This window comes from Dasypus novemcinctus, chromosome 25 (assembly GCF_030445035.2).
Source record: "Dasypus novemcinctus isolate mDasNov1 chromosome 25, mDasNov1.1.hap2, whole genome shotgun sequence".
Classification (NCBI taxonomy): domain Eukaryota; kingdom Metazoa; phylum Chordata; class Mammalia; order Cingulata; family Dasypodidae; genus Dasypus; species Dasypus novemcinctus.
The window spans coordinates 19,997,522-20,017,810 of NC_080697.1; the positions used below are offsets into that span (position 1 = coordinate 19,997,522).

The 20,289-nt window shown below is 42.1% G+C and overlaps 1 pseudogene; it reads left to right on the forward strand.

Annotated features, from left to right (window-relative positions):
* The first annotated feature begins 11,055 nt into the window (after positions 1 to 11,055).
* LOC101412282 (tyrosine-protein kinase RYK pseudogene) overlaps positions 11,056 to 20,289 on the forward strand; it is a 38,052-nt pseudogene continuing 28,818 nt past the window's right edge.

Consider the following 20,289-nt stretch of genomic DNA (forward strand, 5'->3'; position numbering starts at 1 on the left):
TAGTCTGCAGCTGAAGAGAACAGAGCAGCTGAGAAGGCCCTGAAAGAAATGAGTCCTATGCCAGAGACCGATATAGGAAGCCCTGAGAGGCCAGGCAGAGATCAGCTGCCATGTTGCTTCAACATGTGGCAGCTGACGTAGGTGAGAAAGTACCTCTTATGGTTCCTTGAGTCAGACTCTTTAGGGCCTGTAACTGTAAGCGTATTACCCCAAGTAAATACCGTTTATAAAAGCCAACAAATTTCTGGTACTTTGCATCAACATTCTTTTGGCAGGTTAATACACCACTCTGCCACCAACACCTTGCATTGGTGTGGAACATTTATTACAAGTGATGATAGCACGTCTTTATAAATATACTGTTAATTAAAGTGTGTGGTTTAACTTAGGGTTCACTGTATAGTCCCATGGATTTAAAAAAAATTGTTACCCTATATACAATCTAACATTTCCCTTTTTAATTATATTCAGATATATTTCATGGTTTTATTTTTAATTGAGCCATTTAAAAGGTGAGAGGAAAGTAGCCTGTATCAATCACCAGACTTGAATGTGAATCTGACCTCTATCACTTAATGGCTGTGTGACCTTGGTTAGGTGCTTAACCTCTTTGACCTGCTTCCTTGTAATGTAAAATAATATTTACTAATGGGGTTATGTGAGGAAATGTTATGATGTATATAAAGCATTGAGTGGCTGGGTATATTGTAGAATTTTAATACTGGGGAATTTTAATGAGCATTTTGAAGAAAGGAAGGGATATGATTGGTTTAAGACTAGTATGTATCAGTTGACATCTATGTTTTATGCTGCATTATACCAAGCACTTATACAGTCAGTATCTCATTTAATACTAATAACAACCTCTAAGGCAAAGGTTTAATGTTTTCTCCATTTTACAGAAGAGAAAACTGAACCACAGCTATTTTGTCTGGAGGAGGCTATTCCAGAAAAGAATAGTGTATGATGTGACCAAATACGTTATGTGCTAGGAAGCACATTTCTGCCATATCATGTCCAATAAAAGGCTAGTTGGTTTGTATACTTGGTGAGACAAGGTTGTTTTCTGTCCCTTGGTCTAATCATGTCAAAATAGTCTTCCTAAGCATTGCCTAGAAAGCAAAGGTAGGTATTCAAGTCTGCCTGCAACTGAGGGTGCCATTGAGTACCTGGTCCCTCCCGGCAGAGGGTGCTCTGCTTTCACGTTTTGGGGACCAGAAGGCTGCTAAGTAGAGTGGAGAATGGAAAAGAAAGAGCTGTGCTGGCAAGGTCTGTTGAATGTATGGCAAACTTTATTATCACAGCGCCTCGGCCCTTGCCCCCTCTTCACCTGTTACACTTGTCCCTTACTCTGCATACTTTAAAAGATATATATATTTTTATTAGAGAGATCGTGAATTTACAAAATAATCATATGCATATGTGGAATTCCCATACACCCCTCTACCAACACACTACATTGTTCTGGAACATTTGTCACAGATTATGAGATAAAATCATCTGACTATTACTACTATAGTCTATAACATAAATTTGGTAAATTTTTTCGTACCCCTGTAAAAGTACATCTTTGGCATTGATCCAAGAATATTATGATATTGCTGCTAAATCGATAGGTTACATTAATTGTATTTTCCCATGCTTTTCCACATTCTTACCACTTTGCAATAGTGATGTACATTTGTTCTAGTTCATAGGAGGACATTCTTGTATTTGGTACTATTAACAACAGTTGTGGTACTATTAACCGCAATTCTCATGCACCTCTGGGTTCACTATTTATTCAGTCCCTAGAATATTCTCTAGCTTTCCTTCAATCGACATTTACATCCCTAGACTACCCTGTTCAGTCACAATCCCATTTATAAACTAACTGTGTTAGTTCTACTCACTATAATGTATTACCATCAACTCTATCCATTTCCACACTTTTACAGGCAAGTTAATTAAAACTTCGCCATATATTAAGTATCAGTATACCTTCTCAGCCCTCCTCTTATCCCCTAATAACCTATACTCTAGGTTTTAACTCCATGTGTTCATTCTTTGTATTTTGTCCCTATTAGTAAGACCATCTCTGCATACTTTTTCATCCTTTAGATCACAGCTTAAAAGTCACCTCCACAGAGGCCTTGTCTGAACACCCTATCTAAAATACCCTTTTGGGATTTAAAAATGGATGGATCAGTGCGACAACATCTAGTATGTAATCTTAACATCTCCAAAAGAAAGACTATCAGACTTCGCATGCCTCCTGAAGTACTACAGTAGGAAGTACGCAGCACCACCTATGAAGTCTTTTTGCCAAAAAATGGAACCTGAATCTGATGAAGTCTCTAGATCTAAGTACTAGTTTATGAGGATTGGGGGAAAAAAAAGCATAAGATAGAGGAGCATGTTAAATGAAAACTGAGGTTGCTATCAGCAAAAGCCAGACTGGAAACTCTGTGATAATTACTTTGTTTCCTCAACAAATAATGGCAATGAAAAGCCAAGGTATTATGTGCTCTTATGGGTCCTGATTTGCACAAATAACCAGAAAATCCATTTATGAGACAATTAGATAACTTCAATATTAACTGGATATTTGATAATACTAGTGAGGTGGCTCAGAGCTCTACACCCCAGAAAAGCATGTTTTTCAACTTAAGCCAGTCCTGTGGGTGTGGATTCCATTTTATTTGGGACATTTTGATGATGTCACTTCAGTTTAGGTGTGGCCCAGCTGAACTGGGCTGGGCGTGTTACTGAAGAAGGCCATAGAGAAGGAAAGCCAGAGGGAGCCGCTGGAAGCAGCAAGTCGGGGAACCCGGAAGAGAAGAGGCTGCCACACGACAGAAAGTCCAGGACTGGCATGAAGGCAACAAACACTTACTGGGATAGAGACATAGGACGAGGGGATATTTTATTTTACTTATTAACGTTTCATTGTGAACGTTTTCAAACATACAAAGAGAGAAGAGCAAAATGAAACCCAAGTTACCCATCACCAGCCTTAATAATCACCATATGGCCATTCCTGTTTCATTTATGCCTCCCTACTCTTCCCCCACCCCTTATGATATTTAAGATTTAAAGCAAATTCCAAATATCATATAGTTTCAACAATAAATACTCCAGATATATCTTCAAAATATAAAGACTTTTGATTAAATACATATATATATCACCACCATATCATTAGCCCTCAAAATAATTCCCTAGTGTCTTACAACCATCAAGTCACCAAAGAGAATAATCATGACTGTATCTCCCCCATTGGATTATAAAGGACATTTTGTGTCTTGTTTAGCATTATATCCCCAGTGTTGAAAGCACAGTGTCTACACATAGGCACTCAATAAAAATGTGTTAAGTGAATGAATTTTTAATTTTAATTAGTTAAAATTGTTAATATGACACTGTTATTAATAAATATCTCCATTTAATATTTGCATCTATGGCCATTTACATTTATTTTCTGCAATATTTATTATGTCAGATTATATTTTCCAAAGGTGCTCCTCTTACAATAGAATACAGATACACTCCATCAGATCTTTGTAATGCCTCAATTAGGATGTGACTAAAGTGACACTGTGACTTCTGAGGTTGGGTCATAAAGGGTCTTCTGTCTGCCTTTTTCTCTCTCTTCTCCCCATCTCTGGAGTTGCTTGCCTTTGGAACCCAAGCTACCATGTTATGAAGAAGCTCAGGCCACAGAGAGGCCATATGTAGTGTTCCAGTTCCAGTCCCAACTCAGGTCTCAGCTAATAGTCAGCCTCAACCACCAGGTAAGAGTGGAGTCTTCAGATGATTCCAGTCCCCAGTCTTGGATTCTTCCAGGAGAGGCCCCAGACCCACAGAATCTGTGAGTATGACAAATGGTTGTTTTATATCACCAAGCTTTAAAATAACTTACCATGCAGTCATAGTAATGAAAATATCTATATACAATTTTAATGAGTAAAATTAGGCTATAATAGAGCATTAACAAATATATGCCACTTAGACTGCCTCTACCTTATCCTGTGCCTAGGGTAGACATTGCTAACCAATGACAGCAAATTTCACTGCTAACCCTCAACATGGCCTTGACATCCTCCTCTAAGCAGCCTGCAGCAAATAAACATGCTGTGTGTTGTGGGAAACTGGCTTACCTACCTTTGCTTCCTGTTACTGTAGATGACGTTGCAATTGCTTCCTGTTATTGTAGATGTTACCTTATTGTAGATGTTACCTTATTGTAGATGTTGCAAGTTGCTTCCTGTTATTGTAGCTGTTACCTTATTGTGTATGTTGCAGTTGCTTCCTGTTATTGTAGATGCTGTTGCAGGTGCTTCCTGTTATTGTAGATGTTACCTTATTGTAAATGTTACGGTTGCTTCCTGTTATTGTAGATGTTGTGGTTGTTTCCTGTTATTGTAGATGTTGTGGTTGCTTCCTGTTATTGTAGATGCTGTTGCAGGTGCTTCCTGTTATTGTAGATGTTACCTTATTGTAAATGTTGTGGTTGCTTCCTGTTATTGTAGAAGTTGTGGTTGCTTCCTGTTATTGTAGATGTTATGGTTGCTTCCTGTTATTGTAGATGCTGTTGCAGGTGCTTCCTGTTATTGTAGATGTTACCTTATTGTAAATGTTGCGGTTGCTTCCTGTTATTGTAGATGTTGTGGTTGTTTCCTGTTATTGTAGATGTTGTGGTTGCTTCCTGTTATTGTAGATGCTGTTGCAGGTGCTTCCTGCTACTGTAGATGTTACTTTATTGTAAATGTTGCAGTTGCTTCCTGTTATTGTAGATGTTGCGGTTGCTTCCTGTTATTGTAGATGTTATGGTTGCTTCCTGTTATTGTAGATGCTGTTGCAGGTGCTTCCTGTTATTGTAGATGTTACCTTATTGTAAATGTTGTGGTTGCTTCCTGTTATTGTAGAAGTTGTGGTTGCTTCCTGTTATTGTAGATGTTATGGTTGCTTCCTGTTATTGTAGATGCTGTTGCAGGTGCTTCCTGTTATTGTAGATGTTACCTTATTGTAAATGTTGCGGTTGCTTCCTGTTATTGTAGATGTTGTGGTTGTTTCCTGTTATTGTAGATGTTGTGGTTGCTTCCTGTTATTGTAGATGCTGTTGCAGGTGCTTCCTGCTACTGTAGGTGTTACTTTATTGTAAACGTTGCAGTTGCTTCCTGTTATTGTAGATGTTGTGGTTGCTTCCTGTTATTGTAGAAGTTGTGGTTGCTTCCTGTTATTGTAGATGATGTTGCAGGTGCTTCCTGTTATTGTAGATGTTACCTTATTGTAAATGTTGTGGTTGCTTCCTGTTATTGTAGAAGTTGTGGTTGCTTCCTGTTATTGTAGATGTTACCTTATTGTAAATGTTGTGGTTGCTTCCTGTTATTGTAAATGTTGTGGTTGCTTCCTGTTATTGTAGAAGTTGTGGTTGCTACCTGTTATTGTAGATGATGTTGCAGTTCTGATAGCTGCTCGTTAGTTTCCAAATAAATATGATGTGGAAACAAGGATTGAGGCTCTCAGTTCCAGAAGCTGTGAGTCCCCTGGTCCCATCTTTATCTCCTCTCTTGTGTGTCTCTGTCTGTCCTTTATTTCATAAGTTCTGCATTGCCTTCTCTTCCAGGCACCCGATTGCTGGCTTAGTGCAGCAGCTGTGCAAGAGAGTCATAGGGTAAGGGGGCGTGTTCAGACAATGCCTCTCTGAGTGGAAGCCTTTCAAGCTGAGACCTGAAGAATGAAAGGAACCAGCTATGCAGAATAGAGGAAAGAGGGCTGCAGATGGTTGGTAAAGCAAAGAGAGCTGGTTCTATAAAAATGGAACCTCAAGTGGAAATAATACCAAATAGGGGTGCACTCTTCAAGGACAGAGAGATCTTTTAGTTACTCTTATATCCAGTACAAAGCCTGGTACTTAGATGTAATTCAATGTATTTTTTAATGGATAAATAAAGAAATGTTCTGTTTTCATCTTGGTTATTAACTAACTGTGTGATGGCAGGCAGGCAGGTCTCCTCTTGAATTAAAAATTTCTAAACCATGGTCTCAAGATTTCTTCTAATGCTTACTTTCTGATTTTAAATATAGTAGCTACTGTAGATGTGTGTGTTACTGCAGAAATTCTTTAGTTCTGGGGAGCCAGAGGGAGAAAATTTTACCTAAACTTTACCATATTGGGCAGTGATATTTATTTACTGTCACCTGAATTTGCTTTTGGACAGACACCTAAGCATGCCCCCTCCAGCCATAGCCCACATCCACAGAGGCTCCAAACATTGCGGCACTTCTGGGTAATGCTGCATGATGCTACCTGCCATCCTTTTTGCTGGTTGGAGATGCGCCATCATTTTTGTAGAAATACTCATGGCCTTTTGCATCATCTGGTTATTTGTCTCTAGGTTTCATAGCCTTTAGAACTTGGCTAAAACAGGAACAAAAAAAATCCATTACTCACAGTATGGAATTTACAGGGGAAGAAGCTGGATTTATTATTACTCTATTCAAGCACCAACATCTTCCGGAAGCCTTTCCTGATCTCTTTCTTTCCTCTTCTTGCTCTCTCTTGAATGGTTAGGTGTCCCTCCTTTATCTTTCTATGGCCCTGTATACCGCTGTAGTAGGTGGAACTATGTTCCCCAATTTAGACATGTTCTTAATCTGCATCCATGTCCCGCTGGGTATGAACTAGTGAGGTCCATTGTAAATAGAACCTCTCAAAGATGTTATTTTTGGTCTGTGTGGCCGAACTGAATGAGGGTGGGTCTTAATGCAGAGAACCAGAGACCTTCTAAAGAGAAAGCCCCGTGAAGGAGGGAGAAGCCATGAGCCAGCAGAAAGTGAAAGGGCTGGAGACAGGAGAGGACATCACCATGTGACACAAGGCAGGGATTCAAGACAAGGAACCCCAAGGACTGCTGCAATCCAGCGCCTGAACACGGTCACCCAGGGAGGAAGCAAGCCTTTTAGCCTCCAAAACCCTAAGACAAATTCCCGTTGTTTAAGTCAACCCATTTGTCATAGCACCTGGCAAACCGAGACAACCTCTCTATCATTTTATGTGCCATGTTGTGTTTTTTTAAGTCTCTGTTTCTGTGCCTATCTCCCTGACTAGCTTAAGTGCCTTGCTGGCAAGAACTGTGTTCAGAATAATCTGTTTCTCTAACAAAGTGCTTGACACATCCCAGGAACTCAATTTGTGGAAGGAAAGAGAAAAAGAGAAAGAAGGAAAAGAAAGGGGGGTGTGTAAGGGAGGGGGGGAGAGAGAGAAGAAGAAGAAGGAGGAGGAGGAGAGGCAGAGGAAGGGGGAGGGGAGGGAAGGAGAAAAAGGGAGGGTAAGAAAGGGAGGAAAGAAAGGAAGGAAAGGAAGGATTTCATTTAGGCAAATCGTTAGTAAACAAGCAATTTCATTAATGGCTACTCCTAAATTTTTTTTTAAGATTTATTTCTCTCCCTTTCCCCCTCCCCCCACCCCCATTGTCTGCTCTCTGTGTCCATTCGCTGCCCATTCTTCTGTATCTGCTTGTATTCTCATTTGGCAGCTCTGGGAATCTTTTTTCTTTTTCTCTCCCCTTCCCCCACCCCCAGTTGTCTGCTCGCTGTGTCCATTGGCTGTGTGTTCTTCTGTGACCGCTTCCATCCTTATCAGCGGCACGGGGAATCTGTGTTTCTTTTTGTTGTGTCATCTTGTTGTGTCAGTTCTCCGTGTGTGCGGTGCCATTCTTGGGCAGCTGCACTTTTCTTTTTGCACTGGGTGGCTCTCCTAATGAGGCGCACTCCTTGCACGTGGGGCTTCCCTACACGGGGGACACCCTTGTGTGGCACCGCACTCCTTGCGTGCATCAGCACTGTGCATGGGCCAGCTCCACACGGGTCAAGGAGGCCCTGGGTTTGAACCACGGACCTCCCATGTGGAAGGTGGATGCCCTACCTGACCCGACCTGTGGGTCAGTCTAACCGAGACTTGAGGGAGGGAGTGGGAATGAAAGGGACAAGAGACACAAAGAATGGAGAGAAGACAGGATTCTGATCAAGTCTTGTTTATTGAGGGTCGATCAGGGGTATTTATAGCCAGGGATGAAGGAGGTGGTACATACTGACGACAGCACATATGTTGGCAAATGATTGGGTAACTAGATTTTGAATTTCGCGCCACAGGCATGTGCAGATGGTTGCTTGGCAATGTCGGTGGAAAGACTTTCGCGCTCTTTTCGGGAGTGCCCAATCGGAGCCCGGGGGCGTGGCGTAAGAATGGAAACTTAATTACTTCAGCAAGGGTGGGGAAACAGAAACTTAACAGTGTTAGTACCTAAAAATAGCGTTTTGTAACAAGATGGCCAATATGATACCAGTGCCAGAGGCAGCTTCCCACACCTATCCACTGGGCCAAGTCCACTTCCTGCTCTGGGAATGTGTCTCTTTTTGTTGCGTCACCTTGCTGTGTCAGCTGTCGTGTGGGTGGCACCACTCTTGTGCAGGGCGGCACTCCTTGCATGTGGCAGCATTCTGTGTGGGCCAGCTCACCACATGGGCCAGGAAGCCCTGGGCATCGAATCCTGGACCTCCCATATCGTAGGCGGAAGCTCTATCAGTTAGCCACATCCGCTTCCCTGCCCCTTAAAAAATAGGAACATTTATCTGGATATAATGTACTAATAAAATACCTTTTGTTTATTTGAATGACTTGCTTATCTCAGCAGTTTTGAGCGGAAATAACTCCAAATTTAATCACTTTGATGCTCAACAGAGTGGCTAGGGCAAACACAAACATGGGAAAACCCTTCGCTTCACTCTTCTGGTGTTCCACCCACAAGATGCTGATGCAATTTGTCCATTCATGACCATTTTTTCTAGAATACTTCAGTGGCCATTTGTGAATTTCACTCCAACAACACTCCAAGGAATTTTATCTTTTTTTGTCTCACTAGTTTCCCTTCCATTCTTCTCTTTTAAATAAAAATTGCTCCAGGGGAGTAGATGTAGCTCAAGAGATTGAGTGCCTGTATCCCACATACGAGGTCCTGGGTTAGATCCCCAGCACCTCCTTAAAAACAAAGTTACTCTATTATCAAGAGAAATCACATGTTTCCTAGTGAAGGTCCAGGAAAATGAACCTGGAATAACCTTGACTGATAATTTCCTTAGTTGATAAACATCTAGTCTGAGTCACTACCATGTGAAGTTACAAAGAGTCAGGGACATAAAATTACCTCCACTGTGCAGGTTACAGATGAGGAAAAGAAAGAGAAAAAGTGAATATCTGTGAAAAAACCTTGAACCACCCTTGTGCCACATTATCAGAAACAATCACCCAGCAACAAAGACACACATCCAACAAATCTACTCATATAGACTTTTATGTCTCCAACCTGAAATTATCCATGGGTTCGGCCATTTGGACCACATTCATCTTTTAAGAAGTGAGAGAATTAACCCGTAAGGGTAAGTAACGAGAGTGGGAAACTTGCATTTACTGTGCCTTTACTATGTGCCTGACATTAAACTGGATGCTCATGCACATTATGTTACCATTTGAAGCAGGTTATTATTATTATTATTTTTAAGATTTATTTATTTCTTTTATCCGCTCCCCCGCCCTCACCCTCGCCCCTGCCCCCACCCCATTTGTCTGTTCTCTGTGTCTATTTGCTGCGTGTTCTTCTTTGTCCGCTTCTGTTGTTGTCAGCAGCTCAGGAATCTGTGCTACTTTTTGTTGCGTCATCTTGTTGTGTCAGCTCTGTGTGTGTGTGGCACCATTCCTGGGCAGGCTGAACTTTCTTTTGCGCTGGGTGGCTCTCCTTATGGGGCGCACTCCTTGCACGTGGGGCTCCCCTACACGGGGGACACCCTTGCATGGCAGGGCATGCCTTGTGCGCATCAGCACTGTGCATGGGCCAGCTCCACACGGGTTAAGGAGGCCCGGGATTTGAACCGTGGACCTCCCATGTGGTAGATGGACCCCCTAACCACTGGGCCAAGTCCGCTTCCCTGAAGCAGGTATTATTATCCACTCTTATCTCCAAAAGGATTTCAGAGGAGGAAACTGACTCAGAGATTAAGTAATTTATCAAACATGACACAGCTACAAATGGCTAGAAATAGAATTCCAGACCTGTGTTCTGTTTTTTTCCCCCACTACACCACCCTACACCAGAAGCAACGGAAATTTTGTGACCAATATTGACATATAGGCTCCCAAACTATCAGGCCTTGCATGAAGGCCTTCAGTTATAAAGCAGTATTTACTGGCATAAAAATTAGTCATAGTTAACCCTTCATGGTTCATGACTGAGAATCCTTTTCCAAACATTAAAAAGTTGGGTACTTGTGTCTCTGTTTAAGTTGCTAATAATTGGTGCATGAATCCTCTAAGGAATAAACCTGTGACCTATCTGCATAGTTTATTTCAGGTTTATCTTTTTGAAATAGGATACATACTATTTATATACATGCATACATAAATGCATATGTATGTGTGTAGACAGACTACTTGTTTGTGTTTGGGCTGTTCTTTTTCTTTTTTTCTTTTTTTTGTAGTGTCTTTAGAGAAAGCCTAAGTAACTACACACAGTACAATGCTAGCAACTTGCTTGACCAAATTTGTGGCTTGTTTCAAAGGGGACATACTGGAATGAGAAGAGGCTGTACATTTTTATATACAATATTTATTGACACTTGTGAAAGTATATTTTTGAATGTTAATTATTTTCTGACATTTTTGGAATTACTTTGGTCTTACTGCAAGTCTTACTACAGGAAGTAATTTGGGCTATACCAAATCATAGCTTACACCGCACTAGATTAAACCACAAAGAGTCTTTTAATGTATCATCAAGACCCACAATTGCAGCTTGATTACCTCAGTAAAACAGTAATTTGGAGCCCTGGAAATTGTATTTAATGTTTCATCCAGTTACATACTTCCATTAGTAACCGGTAAGCTCCAGAGCAATGTTTCTCACATTTCCATGTGCTTTTAGAGAACTCGGAGATGTTGCAAGAAGGTTGATTCTTATTTAGTAGGTCTGCAGTGGGGGCTAGGGGACTGCAATTCTTACCAGCTCCTAGGGGACCAAGATGCTGCCGGTCCACAACCACACTTTGAGTCGTGAGGCTCTAACCACTAGTTCACCAAGCCATGGTATGATTAAAACTGCCTCAACCCCCCCCCCCCCCCCCCCCCGCCCCAGAGGTTTGTCCAGCTCCTCTAGGAGAAACGCCCACACCAGTGCCATCTTTGTTTTTTTTTTAAGATTTATTTATTTCCCTACATGAAGATCTGCTCCTCCACTAAGGTGGTAAAAGGAAGGTAATAAAAAAGGGCTATAAATTCTTTCCACACTTTTATATATATGCAACCTCTTAAATACCCATTCTAAAAAGCATATACTGGAAAGCGGATGTGGCTTAAGTGATTGGGCTCCTGTCTACCATATGGGAGGCTCCAGGTTCAATTCCTGGCGTCTGCACTGTGGAGAGCTGGTGCAGCAAGATGACCCAACAAAGGGAGATGCAGAGAAGAGTCAGTGAGAGGCACAGCAGACCAGGGAGATGAAGTTGCTCAAGCAGTTGAGTGCGTCTCTCCTACCCTAGAGGTCCTGGGAACGGTTGCCCGGTGCCTCCTAAAGAGAGAAAAAAAAGACAAGTAGACACGGAAAGAACACACAATGAATGGACAGACAGCAGATAGCGAGCACAAACAACAACGGGGGGGGGGGGGGTTAAAAAAATAAAGCTTATTTTTAGAAAAGCATATACTTTTTTGTATTCTGCTTCTATGAATTCCTCAAAGAAAGGTAATATGTTCAGAGTTACAACCTTAAAAGCCACAAGTAGGGGAGCTGATGTGGCTCAGTGGCTGAGCACCGGCTTCCCACATATGAGGTCCCGGGTTCAATCTTCTGTACCGGTTCAATTCCCAACCCACACCTCCCACCCCCATCCCTATACCTTAAAAAAAAAAAAAAAAAAGCGACAAGTAGTTTTTACAAAATTGTACGAATGAATAACAATGTATGTTATGTACTCTCCCATGAACAAGTTATGTGTATCTGCTGATTTGCCATCAATTCCAGATGGTCACATAGGTTTACAAAATTGCCCATACCCTTCTGCCCAGGCAGTGATAAGATAGGCACACACTTGCATTTGGATTCTTTTAAAGCGGGGATTCTTAACCTTTTCTGTTCCTTGGACCCTTTGCCAGTCAGTTGAAAACCATGGACCCCTTACTAGGCTCACACGCTACTGTGTATTATTTAATAAACATATCACACCCCCATCAACACATCCCCACAAGAATAATGTTGCTTGTTTGCTTGTTTTTTTATTTCAGTGCAAGTTCACAGACCCCTGGTTAAGAAGCCCTTAACTGCGCTTCACCTGGGACTTGGACAGCTTCTCGCCCTTGTTTACCTGGGGGTCCTCAAGAGCCAGTCCCTGGTGGAGCGCTCCTTTCCACATGATGCCGCGGAGCCCCGCTGCCAGCCTCAGGGTCCTGCCACTGGTCCGTATGTGCTTCGTCGGCTGCTAGCAGATGCTCAAGCGCTGGCCTGCCCTGGCATGCTGGCACAAGACCTCAGCTCCCCGTACCACCTCATTCTAAACCACCTCAAGGGTTGATTATCATTTTAAACCAGTTCACTACTGATGAATATTTACGCTTCTAGTCTTTCGTAATAACAATTAGTGGTGCAGTGAATATCTGTAGTACCACAGTACATATATGCCAAGTATGTCTGTAGACCTGCTTATGAGTCATTCGTATTGCCTTTCTTGCCAACTTTCTGTCCTTTTCCTATTGTTAATCTTTTTACTGATTTGTAGGTTGAAAAGTAATTACTTTACTTCATTACAACCCTTTGTGATAAAAATGGCAAAATTTCCCATTTGCTATTTATCTATTTAAGAATGTATTATGAGGGAAACGGACTTGGCCCAGTGGTTAGGGTGTCCATCTACCACATGGGAGGTCCGCGGTTCAAACCCCGGGCCTCCTTGACCCGTGTGGAGCTGGCCCACGTGCAGTGCTGATGCGTGCAAGGAGTGCCGTGCCACGCAGGGGTGTCCCCCGTGTAGGGGAGCCCCACGCGCAAGGAGTGCACCCTGCAAGGAGAGCCGCGCAGCGCAAAGGAAAGTGCAGCCTGCCCAGGAATGGCACCGCACACACAGAGAGCTGACACAACAAGATGACGCAACAAAAAGAAACACAGATTCCCGTGCTGCTAACAACAACAGAAGTGGACAAAAAACACACAGCAAATAGACACAGAGAACAGACAACCGGGGGGGGGGCGGCGGAGAGAAATAAATAAATAAATCTTAAAAAAAAAAAGAATGTATTATGAAATATCTCAGACATACAAAAAAGTATAAAGAAAAATGTAACAGAACTTCCAGGTAAAGATAAATAATAGAACTTTTGTTACTTCCTAAACTCCTCTAAGATAACAGTAAAGGGTTAAAATATATATACATATATATGTGTGCGTGTGTGTGTGTATATATATATATATGTATATATATATACACACACAAATACTCATACACTCGAGGACAAATTGAACAGGAGAAAAATTGACAGCTGGGAAGTAGATAAACACACAGAAAAAAGACTTAGTAGACCCAGAGAATCTAATCATGGACAGCAGGGTGGAGAGTTGATAACTAACACTTGTTATACTACAGAATCCCTTAATCTTGCCAGAAAAAGTCAGAAATTGAGGACAAGTACCCCTGAAAGAGGAGAGTGAAGTGGGGTGGCTACAAAGAGGAGAGTTGATTGAAAGTCTGCTTTAGAAGCTGTTACATCCCGCAAATACTCTCACACTTCGCACAGCCAAGCAAATGCCCTTCCCCACCCTGCAAACAACTGGAGACTTTCTCTGGAACTAAGAGCATCTCTGGACTGAGGATCACTTGGCACATCTGAGGGAGGATGTTGTACTAAAGAGCAGGAATAAGGGTCATATGCCCAGAATGCCAAGGCCAGCAACCAGACTTTCATCTCCAGGCAGGGGAGAGGAAGAGCCTTCTTTGGAAGACTCTTTAGAAGAGGAAAGAACTAGAAATATAGATGTATTCATTTCCTAAGTTGCTCAAAGCAGATACCATGCCTTAAACAATGGGAACTGATTAACTTACAAGCTTACAGTTTTGATGCCATGAAAATGTCCAAGTCGAGGCATAACAGGTGATGCCTTCTTCCTGAAGACCCACTACTGGGGATCCTTGGCTCCTCTGCCCCATGGCAAGGCACATGGCAGCGTCTGCTGATCTCTCCCTTCACTTGCAGGTTTTGTTGCTTTCAGCTTCTTGCTTCTGTGGCTTGCTTTCTCTCTCTCTCTCTATTCATTCCATTCCTAAAGGACTGCAGTAATAGGATTAATGCCCATCCTGCATGAGGTGGGTCACACCTTAACGCCAGTAGTGTCATCAGAAGGATCTACTAATGAAGTAGGCTGGTAAGACAGGGAATCAGTAAATGGATCTGGAACCTGGCAAGACGTCCACGTGGACATCAATAACCCCACGATGGCTGCTAGAAGACCTTCTCCAAGATTCTGCCACTCAGAAGACTTCCTCTGGAAGCCAGGAAAAGCCCCAGATACTCCCCAAGGACTTTATCATTGGGCCTTGTGGGAGATTGATGGGAGAAATACGCAATCAAAACGATAACCAGCTGGAACTCTTCCCCTGCCATTAGCAAAGGGGTGAGAAAATTAACAGTCCAAAAAGGCTGGCACAAGGCCTAAGCTAGTGGTCTCTCTGTCTCTCTGTCTCTGTCTCTGTCTCTCTCTCTTGTGTGCTCTCTCCCCTGTGCACCCGTTCCTGCCCTCTTCACATTGCTCTTGCCGTTTTTCCTCTGCCATGTGGCCACACAAGTAAATCTGTGGATTTATAATCTACAATTGGAAATCATAGCCTGTAAATCAGCCTGCTTGACCACTTTTCTACTGGGGACCCTTGACCTGTTACTTTAACCCATTTCTTGTTCGTCTCTACCTAAATAAATTACTGGCCTAACTCACCTGATGTGCTCTTGAAATTCATTTCTGCAGCATAGTCAAGAACCTAGCCAAAATCTGGTAACGTATTTGGCGAGCCACACCAGGAGGTTATTGATGAGTGAAGCAATGGCCTACAGCCTGTTTGGTGCCTTTCTTTGGTTCTCAATTTTAAATGGGTTCGCCTATGAGCCTCCACAGAACATAATCTCAGGAGGGAAGGGGTCTTCACAGAACGTGATCTCAGGAGGGAAGGGGCCGGAGCATGGGAATTCTGTACATCCGCTCCACATGCCCAGCCTTGTGAGATCTGACCCCAGCCAGGATGGGTGGGTGATAGGGCAGTGGCTCAAATCATGGCCCTGCCAAGGAAGAGATTCCCCAGCAGAAAGCCAGGCACTGCGAAGCTTCTTTTTCAAGCCTTTTTAGCAGCCAGGGTCTTTGCCCTTGGGCCTGCCTGCCATTGCCTTCTCCAGCTCTCTCCCCTCAGAAGTTGCAAAGCAATGGAAGAAAGCCCCAGGTGCTTGCCCTCCCAGCAGGTCCACACCTGTGCAAGTACCTTCCTATTAACCACACCCAGCTACCTGGCGGGTGAAGTGGGAAGGCAGCAGGCAGAGCCGTAGGAGTTCCCTTCCCTGGGGGGGGGTCACAGGCCAGGATATCCTTGATCTAAACTTTACTGGTGTTTTACTTTCCTACTTCTTGCTACTGAAATTTCTCTTTACAGGTTTGTGTTAGAATGCTTTGGAATGTTTTAATAACTGGGAAACTGGGAAAATGCCTTCGCTTGCAAGGAAGTTATTGCCGCAGGGCCCCAAGTCCTGTTAGCTATGACAATTGATCTCTAATCACTTTATGGCCTTTTGATGGCTGGTTTAAGTGGGAATCCAACAGTAAACTCATAAAACTAGGACTGTACCTAAGACTTCTGGAAGGATAGGAGGAAGAAGCTTTCTGCCCCTTCTCTGAGGAGAGTGCAGTATTTGGCTTGGGGGGGGGCATCTGATCTATTTGATCTGTCTTCCAAGTCCAGATGGCCCCAGAAATGCCCAGTGGCAGGGTCTCTGATTCCTGAGTGATGGGAATTAGAGAATTAACTCTGAATAACCCCCAAGACTTTCGAAGACTTGAAACCTTCAATTCAGAGAGCAGCCAAACGTTTCTTGAGATTTAACTCAGGAACTTCTGTTTGGGTAACAGTGCTGTCAATTTCAGACCTGGAGTGTAGGGATGCTGAGAACCAGAGCAGTGAACACTGAATGGCCCCATTCCTTGGACCCTTCCATTCAGAGAGCAGCCCAATATCCCCTGAGACAGATGTATCAGGTACTTTGATTTGGGGCCACTGCTCAGTCTCCCACCAATTCGGCTTGGGCGCTTTGATCTGATATGTAGAATCTGATATCCCCCAAGACCTAGGTTGCCCACAAAGATGTTTGTGGGTCAGGCAGGCTCTGAAAATTGAAAGTCTCGGGATGCTGGGACAGAGCTTCAGCTCCAAATTATGTGGAGTGGTGAAAGTTTTAGTCAGTCTAGAACTCTGGGATGCCAGATTGGTCGACCAAAAGGTGTTTCTTCATTCTTCCTAGAATAATGGGTGCAGCCTCTAGCATACACCCCATAGGAGTGTCTTCTCAGGAATCAGGAAGTTCTGCCTACTGCTGGTGCACATGGCCGCAGTATAGCCAAGAGCAACCTTGGTATGAAAACCTGAATTCCAGTTAAACCAGTGTAAGAAAAGAGAACAGATAGAGGTGAGGCCCAGAAATCTCGTGTCATGTCTCCTTAAAGAAATGAAGAAGTAAACTTCAAACTTCCATTAGTTTAAACTTGGTTGTGCCCATAAAAGGTGTGAACAGAGATCAAGATCCAGACCAGTTACTAAACCTCTCCTCGAAAATAAGAAACCTCATGTGCCATCAAGATCAAAGGGTTCCTGGAAGTGCTGCAAAATTCTCTCTTCTGTTTGAATCTGTGCTTAACTTTGTGTTCAACTTTGAACTCTGTGTTTAACTTTGTCAGTTTGCTTGTGCCTAGGAAATAAGATTTGGGGTTCACCTGTTATAAATCGGATAATGGTGAAAGGTAATCTACACATGAGTCTTTATTTTTTAAATTTTTATTTTTTAAAGATTGATTTTTATTTATTTCTCCCCCCATTGTCTGCTCTCTGTGTCCACTCAATGTGTGTTCTTCTGTGTCTGCTTGTATTCTCATTAGGCAGCTCCAGGAACTGATGCCAGGACCTTCCGGAGTGGGAGAGAAGTGATCACTCTCTTGTGCCACCTCATCTCCCTGTTCTGCTATGTTTTCTTATTTTCTCTCCTCTGTGTCTCTCGTTGCATCATCTTGCTGTGCCAGCATTCTGCATTGGCTGGCACTCCCGCGTGGGGCGGCTTTCCCTTGTGGGGTGGCATTACCACACAGGGTGGCACTCCTGCACAGGGTGACATTCCCGCATGGGCTGGCACTCCATGTGGGCCATCTCACCATGTGGGCCAGCTTGCCCTCACCAGGAGGCCCTGGGCATCAAATCCTGGACCTCCTATATGGTAGACAAGAACACAATTGGTTGAGCCACATCCATTTCCTAAGATGAGTCTTTAAATGTCAATGCTGTCTTGTGAGTGGATTTAGTGTATAAATCACAAGTGGAATTTATTCAGTTGTTAGAAAAGCAGAGAAACTTCATAAAGTTATTACTAATAAAATTGTTGTGGCTTAGTTAATAAAAGTACCCAGTTCACCTTAAAATAAAAAGGTCCTAGAAACTGTAAGAGTTAAGATCATTTATAGATGACTTTATATAATGAAACAGAAGGATAATAACTGAAATTGTAATTGGGTAGATTTAAACTAAACCTACTATTGTAAGTGTAAATTCTAAACTGACGTTACCTTTGTTTATGGTCACGTCAAGCCTAGCCTCACCCCTTGCCTTTGCTTATAGTAATTTCATAACAGCTTCTGCCACTGTGGCTCAGGAGAAAGCAAACTTGAGACATCCCCGTCTCCTGCCCTACTGGTGTTAGTGACCCTGCTTTCTCTCATGGCTCCAAGTATGGACTAAATTGCCGCCTGTTGGAAATCTTGACCTTTGGGATTGAATGTCCACTCTTCCAGTCCAGTGGTCACCTATATCTCTGAGGACTGGGAAGTGAAGGAGGCCTCCTGCCTTGACTGTCGGGGTTCCTAAAAGTGGCAATTCATGAGAGAAACCAGTTTCCCTGAGGCTTCGATAACCTCAATGAATATACATAGAATTAGTCTTGCTCATCCAAGGTCTGCTAAAGTCAAAGTGAAAAAACAAAGTTTTGAAGCAGAGGAAAAGTGTGTTAAAGCACTGGGAACATTTTGGTAATAAGCCATTGTAGCAGTTTCATATAGTTATGAATTACCAAAAAGATACTGGGTTATGTTTGTAATGTGGTCTGTACCTGGGCATGATTAAGTTATGTTTAGGGCTTTCATTGGGCCATGTCATTAGGGTGCTGGGTTCCCACTCACTAAGGGGTAGGGACTCACAAATAAAAGGTATGACAAAGGACAGAGCTGAGGGTTCTTAATGTTGGAGTTTTGATGTTGGAGTTTGATGCTGAAATCTTAAACTGGCACCCTGGGAAGTAAGCACACAGAGGAAAGAGAAGCAAGCCCCAGGAAGAAAGGAAACTTGAGGCCAGAGAGAAGCAAGACCCTGGAAGAGAGGAACCCAGGAAGCCTGAACCCTTGTGGACGTCCGCAGCCATCTTGCTCCAACATGTGAAAATAGACTTTGGTGAGGGAAGTAACTTATGCTTTATGGCCTGGTATCTGTAAGATCCTATCCCAAATAAATACCCTTATAAAAACCAGCATTTTTTTGGTATTTTGCATCAGCACCCTTTTGGCTGACTAATACAGTCATTAGTTAAGGAAAAAAATTCTTGTGCAAAACTGCATGGTCTCAGTGTATGGGAAACAAAGGCATGTTGTTTCCATGGAAGCAAGTTACTTTCTGACCACTGAGTCATGCTGTCCCTAGAGATATACGTGCAGGTGGCTAATCTCTCTGGGAGACATAACATTCCAGCAGAACCCAGACTCGATATCTCAAGTAACCTGGGCAACAAGATTAATGAGTATATTTGTTTCAATAATATAATAGAACATTATGAGCTTTGGTAACTCTCTTATCCACTGTGCACTGTGTTATTTAGAATGAGATAATGGGAACAGTTAGCTAGAATAGTTGCTGGTTCTCACAATTGCTTGGGGTATATAAAGAAGCCCCTGAGATTAATAAATTTGTCTGATGAGCTTGAGGCTTCAATGCTCGCAGATCCCCTGATCCCAATCTCTCTTTGTCTTTCATTCCCGATACCCATCTGGTCCATGACTCTGACAACAGTGCAAACTTTAGTAATTAAAAGGAGACTTCAAAGAAATTTTTAAATGTTATTTTACAGTTAAAATTTATTTTGTAAAAGAATGAAAGTTTTAAGTAACTTTTAAGTTGTGTTTCTGTGTCAAACTCTTCATGTCTACCTATTTGCTCAGTGTATATATCTTCATACATGGGGATGATAATATCAAATTAACAAATAAAATTCTTAAAAGAGCTCTAATCAAATTGTTAAAAATTAAATATCCCATTATATATGTAATGAATATTCTTAGAGCCCAAATTAGGGTAAGAAGGACAGAAAAGTCATATAGAAATCTAAATATAGCAACTATTGAGAAAAGGAAAAAGATTTTCCTGAGCTCTTTGACCTCCCGAACCCCCAGGCATTCTCTTTGAAAGAGCTCTGAGGGAGGGGCTAGGTGTAACAGATTAAAAATCTTCTAAACAGAAGGAAATAAGGATCAGTTTGTCTTATAATTTCCCAAGTTAAACCTTTGAACCACTTTTAAAAAAGGGTACTTAATAATTCTATCACCAAATTTTAGTAAGTAAAAGAAAAGTCCTTGAAAGCTATAAAATGATATTTTCTAAATTATGATTAAAACAAATTTGACAATTGTAATATATTCAAGAACCTAGGAGTCACTATGCTTTTAAGATTATTCAGTTTTAGAATTTTATTAAAAAAGGATTTAGACTCCTATTAAGGAAGGGAAAAAAACATTCTTTTCATAAACTATAACAGTTTCAATTTATTTAGCATGGGTGTTATCTCTTTGATTTATAGAATACCAAGTAAATAAATTAACATTATATGTATTAAATCTTTAAAATGATAAAAGTTAAAAGTTCATGTTCAACGAAATTAAGTTAAAAATATGTAGATCTGCCCTCTTTCAAATGCGTAAAGTAAGTTCCATT